Source organism: Aotus nancymaae, unplaced genomic scaffold (genome assembly GCF_030222135.1).
Source record: "Aotus nancymaae isolate 86718 unplaced genomic scaffold, 86718_ANA_hifiasm-v0.15.2.pri h1tg000016l, whole genome shotgun sequence".
In the NCBI taxonomy this organism is placed as follows: domain Eukaryota; kingdom Metazoa; phylum Chordata; class Mammalia; order Primates; family Aotidae; genus Aotus; species Aotus nancymaae.
Window position 1 is genome coordinate 46,330,769 of NW_026988428.1, and position 19,759 is coordinate 46,350,527.

Here is a 19,759-nt window from a genome sequence, read left to right on the forward strand (position 1 = left end):
AATGTAGATATGATATAGGAATCTGGGGGCAAAAGGACAGATTGGAGGAGACAGGCTGGAAATATGGTTATGGGCTAGATCATGATCTGTAAGCATTAGGAGTTTTGATTTATTCTTTAGGGATAAAAAACATGGCTTTTGAGAAGGAAAATTACACAAGGGAAAAGAAAATTGCACACTCAAAACTCAGGGGAGGTGGTAAAGGAAGGATTTTTATTTTTTATTTTTATTTTTGGAGAGATGAGATCTCACTGTGTTGCCCAGGCTAGTCTCGAACTCCTGAACTACAGCAATCCTCCTGCCTTGGCCTCTGAAACTTCTAGGATTATAAGCATGAGCCACTACACCCAGCCAGGATTATGTTTTTTATGGGGAGATGAGAATATTGGTAGGTGGGTAGAGGATAAATGAGAGAGACTATGGATATGTGAGATTGAATATATATAATAAAATAAATTGATAGGACAAGCCCTGCATTATTCCTCTACTGCATTTTATGAGGAAAATATATATATTTGAAGCACTCTAGTGTATATTTGCTGTTCTAGCTGTGGAAACCATCTGAAAACACATTTGAAAGTGCTTTAAAACAGGGGTCAACAAATCTTTTCTGTAAAGGGCCAGAGTATGTTTAGCTTTGTGGGCCGCAGATGGTCTCTGTTGCGTATGCTGCTGCTGCTTTACCTTCCTCCTCCTCCTCCCTTCCTCTTCCTTCTTTTTCTTCTCTCTCTTCTTCTTTCTATTTAAAAGTATAAAATCATTCTCAGTTCCTGGGCCACACAAAAACAGGTTGTAGGCCAGATTTGACCTCTAGGCCTTTGCTGACCCTGTATTTTAGAAGTAGCTTTCCTGACAAAGCATTTGGGTCTGTCTCTCAGTGAAGTAAGAAATAGGTCTTTCTTGGGGAACAGAAAGCTGAAATAATTTCATGGATTTGAATATGACCCTTGACCCATTTTTGTCCGTCATCACTCAGATTTGTGGCTGCAACTGCCAACCATTTGGTGCCATAGGATATAGCATGACTTTTCAGCAACAGTTCCTCAGCTTTTCTTTCTGTTCTTTTTCCTTCTTCCAATTGTGGTGGTTTAAAAACATGTCTGCAAAATCTTGAACACTTTTTTCCAGTAAAAAATATAGAGTCTGCGTTCCTTTTTCTTGAACTTAACTGGCCTTTGTGCTGCCTCAACAAATAGGATATGACGAAAATGACACTATGCGACTTTTGAGACAGAGTCATAAAAGGTGATACAGCTTCCCCATCCCCCTATGTTTTAGAGCTCTGCTCTGAGTTGCCATGTAAGAATAGCTACCCTAAAGCTACCTTGCTGAAAAGACCACGGGGAAATCGACTAGAGTTGGAAAGAGGTGCCTGAGGAAGCCCAGCTGTTTCCAGTCCCAGCTATTTAACTCTTCCCAGACCAGGTGCCATATATATGAGTGAGCAAGCCTTCAGATGATCCTAGCACTAGCCACCATCTAGGTTGAAGCTCCTGAGACACCTTCAACAAGAACCATCTAGATGAGCTTAGTCAAACCCCAGAATCATCAAAGACAATAATAAAATTGTTGTTTTAAGTCAATGGTTTGGGTGATTTGTTACGTACCAATAGATTACCCAACTGATTTTAGGATCTGGAAATGAAGTATTACAATAACAAAACCTAAAACATATGACAGTGACTTTGGAACTTAACTGCAGGCATAAGTTGGAAAGACCTTCAAGAGATAAGTAGCAGAGGCCTGATGGTCTTTGAAGTTATCAGTAATTGCTTAAAGGAAAGTGAGGGAAAAGTTAGTGAAAGCTGGAGGAAAAGTTCTTGTTAGCAAAACTGTTACCTGTAATAATGTGGAGAATAGAAAATATTCTCTGAACTGATGGATCAGCCTGAAGAGTTTATAGGCTAAAGGTTGAAAATTTCAACTGGTTTCTTTTAGTTGTGTATTATAAAATAAAGAGGGATGAAGTGTAGAAGAAATTTCTTAGTTTTGAGGGAAAATTTAGAGGAAATACAAAGAAGCTAGGACTTGCTGGGTTAGAAAATAAAACTTTTTTTCTGATTATTAGTTTCTTGTATCAGAATATTTCCAAGGAAGTAAAGGTCCTCCAGACAAAAGTTAAATCCATGGCCCTGTCACAAAAACTTATCAAGGTAAAAAGGAAGCTAAGGATTTGACTATAAAATTCTTTATTAAGACCTCAGAAAGATTTAAAATGATGCCTTCTGAATTCTTGCAAAAAGACAAAAGTCTTAAGCTTAAAGAGCCTCTCTATTAAACAATAGAGATTCTAAGAAACTTGAGGGCATTGATCTACAGCAGCTTTAAAGGGAGCCCCAGGTAGACCATATCGGTGGATGTGACTTCTAATAGAAGTAAATCTCGGTAAGATTCATATAGGAAACTCATAAAGCTTTTAGGAAAATTGCACTAGCAGAAATACCACAAGCTTAGACTATGAGAAACAAAGATGGTTTCAAAATGAAAACAGGCCTTTGGACCCTGGAACTTCTACAGACAGGAAGCAGGCTCATCAAACTAAACTTGAAATGTTGGCTCTGTTTTATGGAATAGGAACTCTGAGGGTAGAATTCAGAGCCCAGAAGATTAGAGCCAAGAGCTGAGAAGAATCATTCCAGACAGAATTGAACCTTAACTAAAGAATTGGCAACATGGTCTTAGTGGACTTACTATGGAGGTCGCCACATGCCTCTTTTTTCTCTCTTTGTGAATGGGATTATTTATAATGGTTATCCTTTACCTACTCCACCATGTATACTTACTATGAGGGAGAGATAATTCATCTCACTAGCTGACATATTTTCAGACCTCAAGGAATGCCACTTGAGCTGTACTCACAGGACCACACACAAGGATCTTTATCCACATGTGACCTGATTTCACTGATAAAATCCTGGACCTTAAGCCTGAGCCTGGTGTTTTAACAAGTGAGAATTTTAGAAGGTCTTGGGAAGGGTGAGTATATTTTGCATGTGGGAAGGATGTAAATAATATGTGGCCTGAGAGCAGATTAGGGTGGTTTGAAAATGTGTCCACCAATTCTTTGATACTCCTCTCAACGAGAGGTAGAATCTGTGTCTCTTCCTTTGGAACCTGGGTGGACTTTCGTGATTAAATGCAGCAGAGAGATTCTGTGTGAACTCTGAGGCAGAGTAATAACGGGTGATATAACTGCCACCTAGTTCTTTCTCAAACCATGTGCCTTTGGAGCCCTGAGCTGCCATGGAAGAAAACCACCTACCCAGAAGCCACAACACTGGAAAGACCATGTGGAAGAACCACAAAGAGATAGAAGAGGACCAAATGTGTGGGCCTTCCCAGCCCAGGCTCCAAATATGCAAGAAGTAAGCCTTCATTTCTTTTTGGTTTTAATTTTTTTAAAAAATAAATCAAGACAGGGTCTCACCCAGGCTGGTCTTGAACTCCTAAGCTCAAGCAGTCCTCCCACCTCGGCCTCCCAAAGTGCTGGAATTACAGGCATGAGCCACCATGCCCGGCTGCAAGTAGATGCTTCCATCACCAGCCACCATCTGATGACAACCCCATGAATGACCCTCAGCAAGAGCTACCTACTGAGTCCAGCAAAACTCCAGGCCCACCAGAGAGAAATAAAATTGTTGTTTAGAGTCACTAAATATGGAATAATTTATAATATCAACAGATAACTGGAACCACAAGTGTAATTGTCAAAGGTAAAACTTTGAATTTTTTTTTTTTTTTTTTTGGTTTTTGCCTTCTGCCACTTTCCACAATTGACTTTTGTTCATGAACCCATTGACAAGTTTGCCTTATTGCTTTTCCTTCTTCCTTTTTTATTTTTGTAACTTAAAATCACGTAATAAAACAATACAAAAAGGTATTTGAATGTAGGTTGAATGACTGTAAATAAGCACAAAAGTTCTCCTTCCTAAGAATCTCTTTGTGTATATGCCAAGTATCTAACACAGGCCTGCCTGGCACATAATTTTTTATTTTTTTGGTAAATGTTAGTCTTTTTTATCATTCTTTTTCCCTTTCAGTGGTGTTATCTTTACCCATGGAATCCAGCACCTTCATGCTGACTTCTAGTTCCCCAAAGTCCCTAACCTCTACAGTCCTCTCCAACCCCCACCCTAGGCCTCTCTATATGTTCCAGACATTTTCTGGCTTTTTACCATTATCCAAACATTATCCAAACTCTGAACTTATCTACTTAACTTTTTTTTTTTTTTGAGACAGTGTTTTGCTCTTGTTTTCCAGGCTGGAGTGCAGTGGCATGATCTTGCTCATTCCAACCTCCACCTCCCAGGTTCAAGTAATTCTCCTGCCTCAACCTCCCAAGTAGCCGGGATTACAGACATGTGTCACCACATTTGGCTAATTTTGTATTCTTAGTAGAGATGGGATTTCTCCATGTTGGTCAGGAGGCTGGTCTAGAATTCCCAATCTCAAGTGATCCACTTGCCTCGGCCTCCCAAAGTGCTGGGATTACAGGCGTGAGCCACTGGCCCAGCCTATCTACTTTTTTTAAAAAACACAGAGTGACTAGATAGCTAATATAAATAATGCCAGTGTTAGCACAAAAATTTGACTTGAATGATCATAGCACCCTTCAATGTTTACCCCATGGAATAAGAAAATTTCAAGCACTTTTCTAGGCCACCTGAGTCTATTTTGGGTAAGGATCCTTAAGTTGATACTCAAGTAATGACATTCATGCAATGTAGAAGGCTATGCAAAAATCTGTCCTGGCTTCTCTCCATGCTATGGGCCATCTGTGAAGCCTTGGAGTGTAGGTCAAATGTATGCATTGTCTCCTCTTCGCTACCATTTTTGTACAGATTTCTAATCTAATTAAAATTAATGTCAATAGCAATGTGGAAGGGGAAAGCCTAAAAAAAGAGGGTTTTTGAAGAATGGGGGACCAGAAAAGAAGAGGATAATTTTACCTGAATTATTTTCCTTTAGAAAATAAATTTGTTCATGCAATTCTGTGAGTCAATTAACACATGTATATAAATACACATTATTTAACCATTATTATTATCACTATGTGACCCTTCAGTGTACTGGCTACCATGGGTGTAAGATAAATTACAGAAACTCCTTATTCTGAAGGACTGGTTCCAACAACAGTTTGGCATTGTGCAGTGTATGGGGCCTGGGAAAATCCTCTGATTTGCCATACCTTAGGGAAAGTTTTTGCATGATGTTAGGCCATGTCTCTTACTGCAATGATAAGCATTGTTAGATTTAAAAATAATACCAAGGTGTCAGGCAAACTGAATTCCATCAATAATAACATCTTTTCATAAACTAAAAGTTGGCAAAGGCTTCATTAAAAAAAAGAATTTATTACTAAATGAATTTAATTCACAAAAGGAATTTTCCCTAATATTTAGGCTGTTGTTGGTTTTGGCTTTGTTTTTAATTAACATTTTTAGTTGTGTGGTTTGATCAAATATTGAATTTGAGTTCAAAGATACATTTTCTCTGAGGATGCAGTCTAAAGAGACCAACTAAATAAGAGAAAATCATAGTTTTCAAATTTTGCAGAACAATGCTCAATAGTTCCATGACTTTTTCAGTGTTCTGCAGAATTGAGCTACTCTTACACAAAAAAATTGTTCCAGTTTTATCTGTTTTTTCTTCTTTGCTGAGTTTCTTCATTTCTTTCTTCTTTGCCTTTCTTAATTTCTTCCTACGTAAATATATACTTCCTAAGTATGTATATGAAAAAGCTATCTTTGAGGAGAAGTGACGTAACATCAGAAACAAGGGTAGACTCACAATTAGAGTCCGCTGACTCATTATGGGACTTTAGATAAGTCACTAATCAGGAAATTTTTGGTGTTAATGGTGTTTAGTTAGTTGATTGAGAAGGGGTGGACAAAACATCGTGACTTCAGGGCCTCAGCAACAGAACTCCTACATATTTCCATTGCCAGCACTTACCTTACAGGCACTAGATAATTCTGCAGTGAGTTATTCTGTGCAAAAAGGGCAAGGGCTTTAGAGTCAGGTAGCCGGGGAGTTATTTTCTCTCTCTGCTGTTTAGTAGCTGTGTGAACTCAGGTGAAATTCATAATCCCATTTATCCTTAGTTTCCTTGTTTGTAATGCCCATCATGAGAAGTTGTTCTAAGGATCACAGAAAAGATACCTAAAGTACCCAGCAAAGTCTTGACACAAGGAAAGTGTTCCATAAATGGTAGCTATTTGAAGTAGTCTAAGATGTCTCTTTCAAATGTTTGATACACCCATATAATCCCAATCTTAATCTCTCTTTTGTTGGCCCATCATTAGAGCACGAGATCCCCTTGATTGCCTTCCAGGGTAAGGATGCAAGACCACCGAGAACTGTGCAGCGCTGGTAAGAGGAGATGGGGCCAGGTGGCATGCTGATATCATGCTGTTGCCCCTGCCAGACAGACTCTGTCTTTGCTGAAGTGTTTAGTATTGCTATTGTGGCAAATGCCTTTTTAGTCAAAGGCAATAAATCTTCCCTTGTTTAAATGACAGATGGCTAGAATTGTTACTTCTGTTTCTAGCAAACCCGGAAGGGGAAAAAGAGGTAACTGACATTCAGAGTTCTTGTTTTTTTAAGAATATTAGGGGAAAAATGAAAATAGTGTAGTTTCAGCAAAGATGCTGTGTTTGCAGTCAACAGAATAATGGGCCCCCTAATGATGTTCCCATCCTAATCCCCAGAACCTATGAATATGTTAGGTTACAGGGCAAAGGGGAATTAAGACTGAAGATGGATTTAAGTTTAATTAGCTGACCTTAAGATAGGGAACGTGGCCTAATTTATCCAGGTGAGCCCAATATAATCACAGTGGAAGAAAGAGACAGAAGAATCAGAGTCAGAGAAGCTGTGGCTGCAGAGGACAGAGTGGTACGATGTGAGGACTCTGCCGCTTTGAAGATGGGAAGGGGGCCGTTAACCAGGACGCCTCTAGAAGCTGGAAAAGGTAAGGAAACAGATTTTTCCCTAGACTTCCAGAAAGCTCTGCTGACTGACGCCTTGATTTTAGCCTAGTGAGACCCATTTCAGATTTCTCACCTCCAGAATGCGAAGATAATATATTTGTGTTGTTTTAACCTATTAAGTTCTAAAATTGGTGAACCCACTTTCTTCTCTCCCTTTACAAACCAGGTGCTATTTACAGTGAACAGTGCTTTATGACAGAGCAAAAGCAAAGCAGAGGAAAGCATCAGCAAAGGGCATGCCTCGCTGGCTGGCTGCTGATTACAGTGGCCTCTATTCACTTCCTATCTTTTTTGTTTTTGTTTTTGTTTTTTTGAGACGGAGTCTTGCTCTCTCGCCAGGCTGGAGTTCCATGGCGCCATCTCAGCTCACTGCAACCTCCACCTCCCAGTTTCAAGTGATTCTCCTGCCTCAGCCTCCCGAGTAGCTGGGATTATAGGCACCCACCACCATGCCTGGCTAATTTTTGTATTTTTAGTAGAAACAGTTTCACCATGTTGGCCAGGCTGGTCTCAAACTCCTGGCCTCAGGTCATCTGCCCTCCTTGGCTTCTGAAAGTGCTGGGATTACAGGCATGAGCCACAACACCTGGCCTCAATTCCTGTCTTAATATATATCACATGCCTTGCCTGAGATAACGAGGATTCTGTCTCTTATTCCCACAGTCTTCATGTTGCCTTTGCTTCTCTTCCATTTTCTTTTTCCTTGATGTGATCCTCTTCTTTCTCATTCTTCTCTTCTTTCATTTCCCCAGTTGTTTTCTTTCTACTTTCCCCTCTACTCATAGGAAATAGTATAGTAGTGGCCGAAGCTAGAAGAAAAAGGACACTCCTACCAGCTCCCTCTCTTCTTCACAACACCTACACAGCTGCTGGGGAAGTCTTGAATGAAAGCTAGAAAAGGAGGAAAAGAGGCATTTGAAAACGGAACAGAAATAGTCACAGAAGGGTGACAGGCAGGAGATTCCATCTCATTGACAGCTGCCTTTCCACAGAGAAGTTATTCCCTTGTACTCTACACCAGGGCTGGGCTTAAATATTGTTCCTATGTACTTGGTAGTATAGTAGAAGCGCCTCCGTTTCTCTAAATAGTTTTTTTTTTAATGGTGAAAAGATACACATATATTTAGAATTAGCCAGCTGGACTCAGTTTAGGTGATCCCAATTTTCCTGGCAACTTCCTTAGCATCGTAATCAGGAGCCGTTGAACATATGCCTTCTTCTCTCCATCAGGCCGAATCGGGGTGTTGACCTTGGCCACATCAACGTCATAGGGCTTCTTCACAGCCTGTTTGACCTGGTGCTTGTTGGTTTTAACATCCGCAACGAACACAAGTGTGTTGTCTTCTGTCTTCTTCACTCCGGACTCAGTGGTCCGCGGAAACTTGACGATAGCAGAGGTCAAGCTTGTTTCTCCTGGGAGTGCTCTTCCGAGGATATTTTGGGTGTCTCCAGAGTTGCAGTGTCTTGGGCCGCCAGAAAATGGGTGACCTGTGGATCTTTTTTTTTTTTTTGGTGGCTGTGGACACCTTTCAACATGGCCTTCTTGGTCATGAAAGCCTTCACTTTGGCTTTAGGAAAGGCAGGAGCTTCCTTTTTTGCTTTCGGCGCCATCTTGTGAAAAGGGTCCCATTTCTCTCTCTCTCTTTTTTTTTTTTTTTTTGAGACAAAGTCTCGTTCTATTGCCAGGATCCAATTTCTCTAAATAGTTAACTGCATACTTAGAGTTCTTGGTAGAGTTTAGAACACAGAGTTAAGTATTCTGAGTGTACCTACCCCCGTGACTGTCTGTAATCTGTACAAAATTTGATGTGCCCTTTAAGATAGTTACATATTTATTGAGACTCTGCTGTATAGTTGGCAGTGCTCCAGGTATAGGCAGTGGTGGTGGCAGCAAATAATAGGACCAGGGGAGCCTGCTTTCTGATAGAGAGTCATCTCTCTAAGCACAGCTTATAAGCAGCTTACTGGAGGTGTTGTCTGAAAGATGTGAGCTCACATCTTTTTTACACAAGATCAACAAAGCCAGAATTTCTCCCCTTGCTTGTGTTAGCCTGTGACTGTGTGCCTTTCAAGTGTATAACAGCTTCTTCCTTGGGAGTCAGGTAGGTGCTTCTGAAACATGAGACAAGAACACCCTTCTTTCCATTTCCTTTGCAGCTTTGGATGTGATCTCTCCAGGTATGCAAAATAAGGCCTTGATACCATTTTGACCTGTGTTGTCATTTTACAAATTTTATCAGAAGACTTCATATCAGATGGAAGCAAATCTTTAGAAGGGATGTTACAACAGCTTGAACTAGGCATACTCCCTGTCAGGGCTATGTTTTCATTCATTAGAGATGGAGTAGGAGGCTTAAAATGTGTAATTCTAATTGCCTTTTTCTACAGCCCTCTAACTGGTCTCCATGGCTTCTGTTTTCCTCCTCCAGTCTTGCCCGTGAACCTCGATTAGAGGACAACACAGCACTAACAGCCACCCCTCCCTCTCTCTACTGCCTCCTTATTTGTGTTAGAGGCTCTCATAACACCCTGCATTCCCCACTTTGTCAACAGTCATCACACCGAATTCTGATTGCCTATTTACTCATCTGCATCTTCCATTGAATTCTGATCCATGGTGGCTGGCCCATGCCTGTCTTGTGTACATCTGCATGTAAACCACTTAGCCCAGGTGCTAGAAAGCAAACAGTACACGGAGGTTTGTAGAGTGATTGAAAGCGAATTTGCTACCTAAGAATGTGCAGTGATTCCTCAATGTTTATTAGATCAGGCCCAGACTCTTCTTTCAGTTTTAAACTCCTTTCATTTTTCTTTTATTCCAGCTTTCAGATCTCTTCTTGGTTCACATCTGGCTCTTGTATCTTCATGCTATGGGTTGATTCTTCTGCCTGCCTATCTGTGGTAGCTTCTCTCCCAGGATGGCTGCCATCAATTTCTTCTCATCTGTATACATATGCCACTCCCCCATTGAGAGATGGAGTCATCTTCTTTCTCCCTGGAATCTGGTCTGGCCTGTGACTAATTTCAATAATAGAATCTGGTATTTTAACTATTGAAACTACCAAAAAAAAAATTAGAATATGATGGAAGTCACAGTGCCAATTTTGGCCCTCTCTTTAAGAATACTGGCAGTTTCCACTTCCTGTCTCTGAGAGCTCTGAACTGTCATTATTAAGTATAGGCAACTCTTTTGGAGAGAGAAGCTGTGTGGAGAAGGCTGAGGCACTAGATGTGAGTGAAGATATCCTCTTGGACAACCAGCCCAGCCAAGCCTTGAGCTGACTGCAGTCTCAGCTGTAGATTGTCACTACATGAGCGATATCAATCAAGACCACCCATGCAAAGTAATCCCACAGAACCATGACATGACAATAGTTGTGTCAGCTACTAAGTTTTCGGGTGGTTTGTTGTACGGCAGTAGATATCCTCCATGCCATTCATGAAAGTCCCAAACCTACATTTTCTGTGAAGCCTTACCTTGCTAGTCTAGTTGACACTGATCTTCGCCCTCTCTAACTCCCATAGAACATGTTGATGCCACACATTTTGTTATCCAGCTGTTTGTATTATTACTTTCCCTTTCTTGAATGCTAATCTGAACTCCATGACCAAATTATATAGTCTTTGAAGATAGCAAATAGTAGAAATATGTCTTTTGTAATCTCTTCAACAAGTCCTAGTACTGAACAAAAACGTAATTAATAAGCTGTTGAATTAAATTAAAAGTAAAAATATTCATGGCCATTTTAGCTCTCTGCCAACTATTTTGACTTTTCTTCACAGTATTTCTTTCAAATCATGGTTATAAAAAGCATGTGTGGCAGCAGGCAGCCCTTAGGATCCTTCCCGCTGTGGACAGTCTGTGACAGTGCAGTGGTTCTCAAAATGCGGTCCAGGAGCAGCAGCACCTAGGAACCTCTTAGAAATGCAAATCCTTGGGCCTACCCCAAACCTACTGAATGAGAAGTCATGGGGGTGGAGCCCAGCATTCTGTGTTTTACCAAGCTTTCCAGATAATTCTGATGCATATTAAAGGATAAGAATCATTCTAGTAGTGGAAAGAGTCCTGGTTTAAAGTTAGAAGGTCTAGGAGTTTTTAGGCTTAACACTTTTTGGTCCTGAGATTTATGTATCAATGAGAAAGTGACTTTGCTCCCTGAGTCTCTCGTTCCTCATCTGTATTAAGACAATCCTAACCCTGAGATGGGAGAGTGTCTTAGTCCATTCTGTGTTGCTGTAAAGGAATACCTGAGACTGGGTTAACTTGTACAGAAAAGAGGTTTGACTCATAGTTCTGCAAACTGTACAAGAAGGATACTGCTGGCATCTGCTTCTGTAAAAGCATCAGGAAGCATACAATTACAGCGTAAGGCAAGGGAGGAGCAGGTGTGTTACATGGCAAGAGAGGGAGCAAAAGAACAGACAGGCTCTTAAACAGCCAGCTCTCACATGAGCTAATACAGTGAGAACTGGCGTGTTACTGTGGGGAAGGCACCAAGGCATCGATGAGGGATCCACCCTCATGACCAAAACACCTCCCACCACCTCCAACATTGGGGGTCACATTTCAACATGCGATTTGGAGGCAACAAACATCCCAACTATGTCAGAGAGTCAAGTGAAATCATATTTATGACTTATCCTTAAAAACTGTAAAAGGACCAGGAGTGGTAGCTCAAGCCTATAATCCCAGCACTTTAAGAGGCTGATGCGGGAGGATTGCTTGAGCCCAGGAGTTAGAGACCAGCTTGGGCAACATAGGGAGAACCTGTCTCTACAAAAAATTAAAACATTAGCCAGGAGTGGTGGCACATGGCTACCACTTCTTGGGAGGCTGAGGTGGGACGATTGCTTGAGCCTGGGAGATTGAGGCTACAGATAGCTGTAATGACACCACTGTACTCCAGCCTGGGTGGCAGAGTGGACTGTTTCAAAACAAAAAAGAACAAGCAAAAACCCTGTAAAAGTATAGTGATGAAAGTTGCAATTAGGCTGGACTGAGGACTCACACCTGCAATCACAGCACTTTGGGAGGCAAAGGTGGGAGGATTGATTGAGCCCAGAAGTTTGAGATTAGCCTGGGCAACACGGCAAAACCCCATCTCTACAAAAAATTAGTCGGGTGTCCAGGTACCATCTTCCCGATACCTGGAAGACTGAGGTGGGAAGACTGCCTGAGCCCAGGAGGTGTGACTGTGCCACTGCATTTCAACTTGTGTGACAGAGTAAGACCCTATCTCAAAAAAAAAGAAAAACTGTTACAGGTAGTGATGTTTCACTTGTGAAACACTTGTGGTGTTTCTTCATTCACAAGGTAGAATGGAATTGAACACAGAGAAGAATGCTTTCATTTTAACTTACTTTGCTCCCTTTTCCTTCCTGTCTTGGACTCAGTATAATTCTATCTGGTTTGGCAGGTCTTTGATTTCACAACTTCATCAGCAGTGGCTTGTGTAATATTCCCTAGTCAGGTGCCAGGTTATCAGTGTAGACTTCTCCTCCTTAGCAATGGCTGGCTTCAATGTAATTTTAAGACCCAGGTAATTTCACAGTGACACAGCTGAAAAACTTCCTGTCAACTATTAAAGCTAATATGTTTAATAACTTCACTAATAAAGATAAAACTTAACCAGGGGAATGTAAGCCAACAAACCAAGTTTAAGTTGAGTTTAAGTATTTATTCAAGATCAAACCGTATTCATTTGATATGTCAACTAGTGAAGATGAATTCACTGCATGCAAAGTATTGTCCCCAAATTGCAAATCTGGTGGAATAAAGAGGAATTAAAGATGAAGCAAACTGTAAATGTATTAAGTGTGTGTCAGGTGGACAGAGCAATGAATATGCTATGAGATCCCAGGCAGTTCTGCATGGCTGAGCAGAGGTTGAGTACACGGGGAAAAAAAAGTCTTTGGAGAATTCAGGGTAATGTTTCTGAGTTGTGGTTTACCAAGCCTCAAGACAGCAAGTCCTCATGAAGGGAAAGAGTGAGGCTGGCACCCAAACAGAAGCAAGCCTTGCTCTCTAGGATGAGGTAACCTAGGAGTTCCAGTCACAGATATGAAGCTATTGCTCAATTTACAGTGTTTTCTCACTTCACAGATCGTGAGCATGGAATTAGGGTCAGACCTCTGTCCTGGGCCAGGAGCAGGAAGAAGTACTCTTGGGGTCAAGCAATCCTCCCACCTCAGCTTTCCATATAGTTAGGACTACAGGCACACACCACCAGGCCTGGCAAGGCCTTATTGTTTCATCTCCTAACTCCGACACTGATTAGTGGTGTGAAAATGAGCAAGTCATTTCCCCTTTCTGAGTTTTATTATAACTCATTTTGTAAAGTGCAAGGGTTGAAGTTTTTCCACCCCTGAGATAAAAAGGTTGAGTCTGGATGCAGGATAAAAAAGATTACAGTTTAAGGAAAGAGCCAGCTGCCTTCAGTAATGAGAGGCAGTGGGGACTGCTAGAGGCTGTCCCTTTACACGAAGTATCCACTGGAGTGGACATTGCTCTAGTGTGTCTAAAACTGTGCACTCTGTATGTAGTTTGCAAACCAGTGATTCCCTCACATCACAGTAAATTGAGGAGTGAATTTTCAGAGTAACTAATTGCACAGTGGACACTAGAAAAGTAAAGAACATAGCTTAAAAAAAAAAAGAAACTAGCTGTCTTGTTTTGTTGTTATTGAGCCCAAGTTTCGCCGTCACCCAGGCTGGAGTGCAGTGGCATGATCCCGGCTCACTGCAACCTTTGCTTCCCGGTCTCAAGGGATCCTCCTGCCTCAGCCTCCTGTGCGCTGCCATGCCTGGGAAATTTGTTGTATTTTTAGTAGACACAGGGTTTCACCGTGTTGTCCAGGCTGCTGTCGAACTCCTGAACTCAGGCGATCCGCCCTCCTCGGTCTCCCAAAGTGCTGGGCTTAAGGCATGAGTCACCACGCCCAGCCCGAAAGGTGTCTTACATACATATTGCTTAGTTATCTTGCAATTTTCTGAGAGACAGGAATGCAAGCAGGCTGGTGCTGGATCTCTTTCAATGGGGCAGTCATCTCATACTCACATGGTAGCTGGCAGGATTCAGTTTCTTGTAGGCAGCTGGTCAATTCCTTGTCACCTGGGCCTCTCTGTTGAGCATCTCACAATGTGTTAACTAGTTTTATCAGATCAAGCAAGCAGGAGGACCAGAGAATGCCAGCAAGAGAGAGTGGTGGCAAGATGGAAGTGAAGGTCTATTGGGTTCAAATCTTAGCAGTAATTGCCCATCACTATTTGTGTATTCTGTTCCTTAGAAGCAAGTCACTAGGTCCAGTCCATATTTTACATATGGAAAGGGATTTATACAAAGGAGTGAATACAAGAAGGCAGAATCACAGGGCGCCACATGGGAAGCTGCCTCCTATAAAAGGCTTCTTATCCCGGGGTTCGTTTTCATCTAGACAAGGCCCCCAAATTCTGAGGTCATGAGTCAAGTTAGTTACATGCAAGAAAATGCTGAACCTCCTTGTTTCTGTGGGCTATGCTTGAGGGTTCTATTTTCTCAAATATATATTCTTTCATTAAACGATATTTATTAAACATGCATCTACTTGTACCAGATAATGGGCTAGGAGCAGGTGCTACTAAGATGACTGTAGGTTTGTCTCTGCCTGCCCTTGTGGGTTGGAGAAGGGTGATGGATGTAATATTTACCTACATAGGAATGAGACATACCCCTTACTATCTCTGCAAAACCTGCCCACTGAAGGAGATAGTCTTAATTTTTCAGTTTTACTTTTTCATATGTGGATCAAATGCCATCATCAAGAACTTAACATTAGGTACCCTATAATTAGAATGTGTGATATGGTTTTGCTGTGTCCCCACCCAAAATCTCATCTTGAATTGTAATCCCCATAATCCCCCTATGTCAAGGGAGAGACCAGGTGGAGGTAATTGAATCATGGGAGGGTTTCCCCCATGTTGTTCCTGTGATAGTGAGTTCTCACAAGAGCTGAGGGTTTTATAAGTGTTTGGTAATTCCTCCTGCATTCACTGTCCTTCCTGCTGCCTTGTGAAGAAGGTGCCTTGCTTACCCTTTGCTGTCTGCCATGATCGTAAGTTTCCTGAGGACTTTCAAGCCTTGCTGAACTGTGAGCCAATTAAACCTCTTTCCTTTATAAATTACCTTGGGCAGTTCTATATTGCAGTATGAAAATGGACTAATACAATGTGTTTTCATTAGAGATCACTACTAGCCCAATAAAATAGTTGATTTGCAAGTGTTCACATTCATCATAGAATAGAAAATATAGATAAGTTAAAAAGAAGGAATTAAATCATTAATAATCCCACTACCCATAGATAATAACAGGTAACAGCTAATATCATTTCAATGTATTCCAAACTTTTTGAATGCCTGGGTGTTATTTTCCCCCTTCCATACCTGTCTGAAGCTCTTAATAGCATATTGTGAACACTGAGTCATTCATTTCCTGGAGGTCAACATCATTTGTGAGTGGTGAGATGATTAATGGTATTTGCCCTTGGAGTGAGCCTAGCTACTTTTTGTTGTTGTTGTAGAGATGGGGGTCTTGCTTCGTTTTCTAGGTTGGTGTTGAATTCCTGGCCTCAGGCAGTCCTCCCACATCAAACCTCCCAAAGCACTGGGATTACAGAAATGAGCCACCACACCTGGCCTAGCTTCTCTTTTCGCTCTTGTCCATGTCCATTTTTTCCATTTTGTTTTTTGTTTTTTGAGATGGAGTCCTGTTCTGTTGCCCAGGCTGGAGTGCAGTGGCACGATCTCGGCTTATTGCAACTTCCACCTCCGGAGTTCAAGTGAGTCTTCTGCCTCAGCCTCCCAAGTAGCTGGGACTACAGGCAGACGCCACCACACTTGGCTAATTTTTGTATTTTTAGTAGAGATGGGGTTTCACCATATTGGTCAGGCTGGTCTTGAACTCCTGACCTCGTGATCCACCCACCTCAGCCTCCCAAAGTGCTGGGATTACAGGCATCAACCACCATGCCTGGACTTTTTTTTTTTTTTTTTTGAGACAGAGTTTTGCTCTGTTGCCCAGGCTGGAGTGCAGTGGTGCAATTTCAGCTCACTGCAACCTCTGCCTCCCAGGTTCAAGTGATTCTCCTGCTTCAGCCTCTTAAGTAATCTGGGATTACAGGCAAACACCACCACACCTGGCTAATTTTTATATTTTTAGTAGAGACGGAGTTTTACCATGCTGACTAGCCAGGCTAGTCTTCGACTCCTGATGTCAGGCAACTCGCCCACCTCAGCCTCTCAAAGTGGTGGGTTTACAGTGTGACCCATTTTTTCCATTTTGTTCATTCTTTCAACCCATAGACTCCTTCCTGCCTCTCTTCTCCACCTGTCCTACTTTTCCTCCTCCCATTTAAGCTTTTTATTTCTATTTATGACTAACCTTCCACTTCTTCTCTTAACCAACTTTCCTCTTCATTCTTCATGACTCGGTGCAATTGTCAACATTTGTGGGAGACATTCCTTGACGTTTGCAAACTCTTAAAACACTTTCTCCTCTAATTTTCCACAGTGTTCTCTTCTTACCTCTATTATTATACCATCTCATGTAAGCGTTACAAATTTAGGTATCTGCTTCCCTAAAGTAGAGGCTTTTTATTCATCTCCATAACCCCTGAAATACATGGAAGGGTTTCTGTAATGTTTGCAAAATGAATAAATAAAAACACCCATCCTGTCAGAGTCACCTAGAACTGCTGTTCATGAGCACATCTCCCCTGGGCTATCCAGGCTTTTGCCCTTGATACACAAACACTGTGAGTCCTTCAAGAAAACCTTCCCAAAGGCTCAATTCCAAATCACACAGAGAGGTATTGAATAACACAGCCAAAAAGAGAAGAAGTACTTTCAGGTAAGATAGGCAGTATATGAGAATAGAGGTCTTGGAAATGCTGTTTATGATGGCCTAGAATCCATGACTAAATGAATGTGCATTTTCCAAGACAAAATTAGTAGCATTACATCTTTATAGAGAAAAGTAGGGCTGCTAGAGACACATTCATTTAGCCATGAGGTTGACTGAAGTAAGACAAAAGAGGTGTTTTGCTTTCTTTCTTTTTTTGACTGGGGCAACAGTCAGTTCTCCAGTCACAATTCTGATGCTCGATAATGGCTTGAACAATGAGGGAGGAGGAGGCTAAACAAGAAAGGAAGAAAGAGAAGCACCCACTGAGTGCTTGAGAGGGAGCTACCCAGGGAGCAAATGAATGCAAACAAACTGAGCTGATTTTTGTTGTGATGACAGATGAGTTTCCCGCAGGGTCCCGAGAGCAGCCCAGCTGGACAAGGCAGAGGGGCAGAACCGGACAATTGTGCCAGATCTAGGGAATGCTGCTGGTGACTGCCAGCTGGTCTGTTCTTAGAGGAAAACCACCAGGGTTCAAGGTGGAAAGCTGAGGAGACTGCATGCGGTATTCTGATTTGTCTGTGTCATGTGTCATATTAATGGAGTAGAATTATTTTAAGCTAAAACAATTATACTAGGATTTTGGTGTTTAGTTTTATTATTTTGGCTTGTCCTGTGGTCATTATGGCTAGCTATGCTTAAACATCTACAGTTTCCCATTAATATTTTTTCTTAGAAAATTAGAGGAGACATCTGACTCAGTTTTTATTAGGGAGTGAAATTTCTGGCCCTGGGTAAAATGTCCTCATTGGACATTACACAGGGTCGGGCAGCATGGGTCATCTCCATCTTGTCTCCTCTCCTTTATGCCCTGTGTTCCACCATAGCAAGCATGACTTTTGACTTTTGTCCTTGACCAACTCCTACTCATCCTTCATGACCCAGTGCAGTGCCCAACACGTGTGGAAAACCTTCCTTGACCATCACAGATTGTGAAATGCTCTCTGCCCTGATTTTCCACAGCCCTGTCTTCTTACCTCCATTACTGTACTTCACGTGAGTGTTACGTGTTTAGGGAACTGGACCCAGGGCCTCTGTGTTGTATGAACATGCTGTGGCTTGTGGCCCAAACAGCCTCCAAATCCATTTTTGTTGTCCTGGGAGGTAACCCTTACCTTCCACTCCAATTTGCTCTTTAATGAGACTAAATGGGCCACGTTTGTCTCTTCTCAAGCAGCATTTGATGAGACTACTCAGCGATGACAGGCAGCCCTCATCCCCCACTGAGCCAATTCCACCTGGCAGGATTGCACTTGCCCATCTTGATAGGTGGTAAGACAATTACTGATCACCTTCTAGACCTGCCTCAAAGCTTCCTGTAACCTGGCAGTAAATGAAATGCACAACCTTCCAACTCAGTGACATTTAAGGCAACCACTCATCAGTTCAGGCAGCAAAATAAATTGGTACTCAGCTGCTACCAGTCTATTTTTCTGGTTAGAACTATAAATAAAAGAAATGATTGTGCCACTGCATGTGTGACACCAACCTGCCCCCTCCCTCAAGCAATCACTTTCTCTTGCTCTCTCTGGCTTTGTTCTGGTCCCCCTGAGGAACAGAGTGTTAAGGATTGTATTTGGAGGTTTCCTAGTGCTATGTGTCTACATTTGAGTTCTGCACACACAGATAAATGTGATAAATGAATGGGTGTACATTTAAATTACATATCCACCCCTACTTAATTTATCATTCATTCATATGAAAATATTTTCCACTAAATATGGTAACTCCCTAATATTCTTATTTAGTTCTTTCTTCATGGGACTAAAGTTGCATCACTCAATGGTGACATTTAAATGACAGTTAATACTGTAACACAGAATAATGACCTTGTGAAGTGTGGTGTATTGGTGTGCTTATCCAATAATTTATAGATTCCATAAATACTAGTTATGATGTATGAAAAGAACTCGCAAATATTTTTCCCAAGGATTGTGAAATGTATCATTTTAAAAAAAGCATATTCCCTTACTTACTTGCTTCCTGATTTCCCCAAATTTATTCCCTTCTAAGCTGTAAATGTGTGCTTCTCCCCCAGTAGTCAAACATTAACAATAAAAACAAGAAAACACTCTTCCTCCTCCCACCCCCAAATACTGATGTCTTTAGTCTGTGCAAACATGAAGAAAAAAAGGAATCAAACCAAACGATCTTCACCCTCTTTCAGACTAAATCTGCTTTAATCAATGCGCTAGCATATTCTGTCAAACTCCCCGACTGCTTAAAGTAATACATTATTCCTTCAGTTTCGGCAAAAGCTAAGCCTTTGCCAGCCCCAAAACCGACTCTACGTGAAGGCTGTTGCCAAGTTGATTTCTCTGGCTCAGCCAGGAGGCTGTTCCCCGGCTCTGTTCTAAATTAATAAGGCCAATCAGAAATGCACAAATGATTGGACGGCCAATCATTCTTCTCGAGGCGATTGCCATCTCCTCCGTGGTCAGATAAATCATGTTGAAGCCATTTCACCAATGACCATAAATTAGGGGGCCTGGCTGCCGTCCCTCCCAAGGACACCGCAGACTGAGATTATTCCTGCGGCCGCACTCGGCCCCCTGGGAGTCACTGCCGGGGTGGGGGAGGGGAGGCCCCGAGTGATTTGCTGCCACAGTGCCCAGGCGGGACTGGCACTGCCTCCCCGGTCCGCGTTCCGGCCGCTCCCAGCTGTTGGCGGCGCTGCTGAGATGATGGCCTAGATGCCCCAGGTGCCGGGACTCCCATCTGGCGGCTCCCCGAGACTATTTACAGCCGAGGTTAGGCCGGTGATTGCTGGGACGGAAAACTCATTTCTCAGCTTGGCTTTTATTTACTCTCTTATTAAGGAGACTTTCA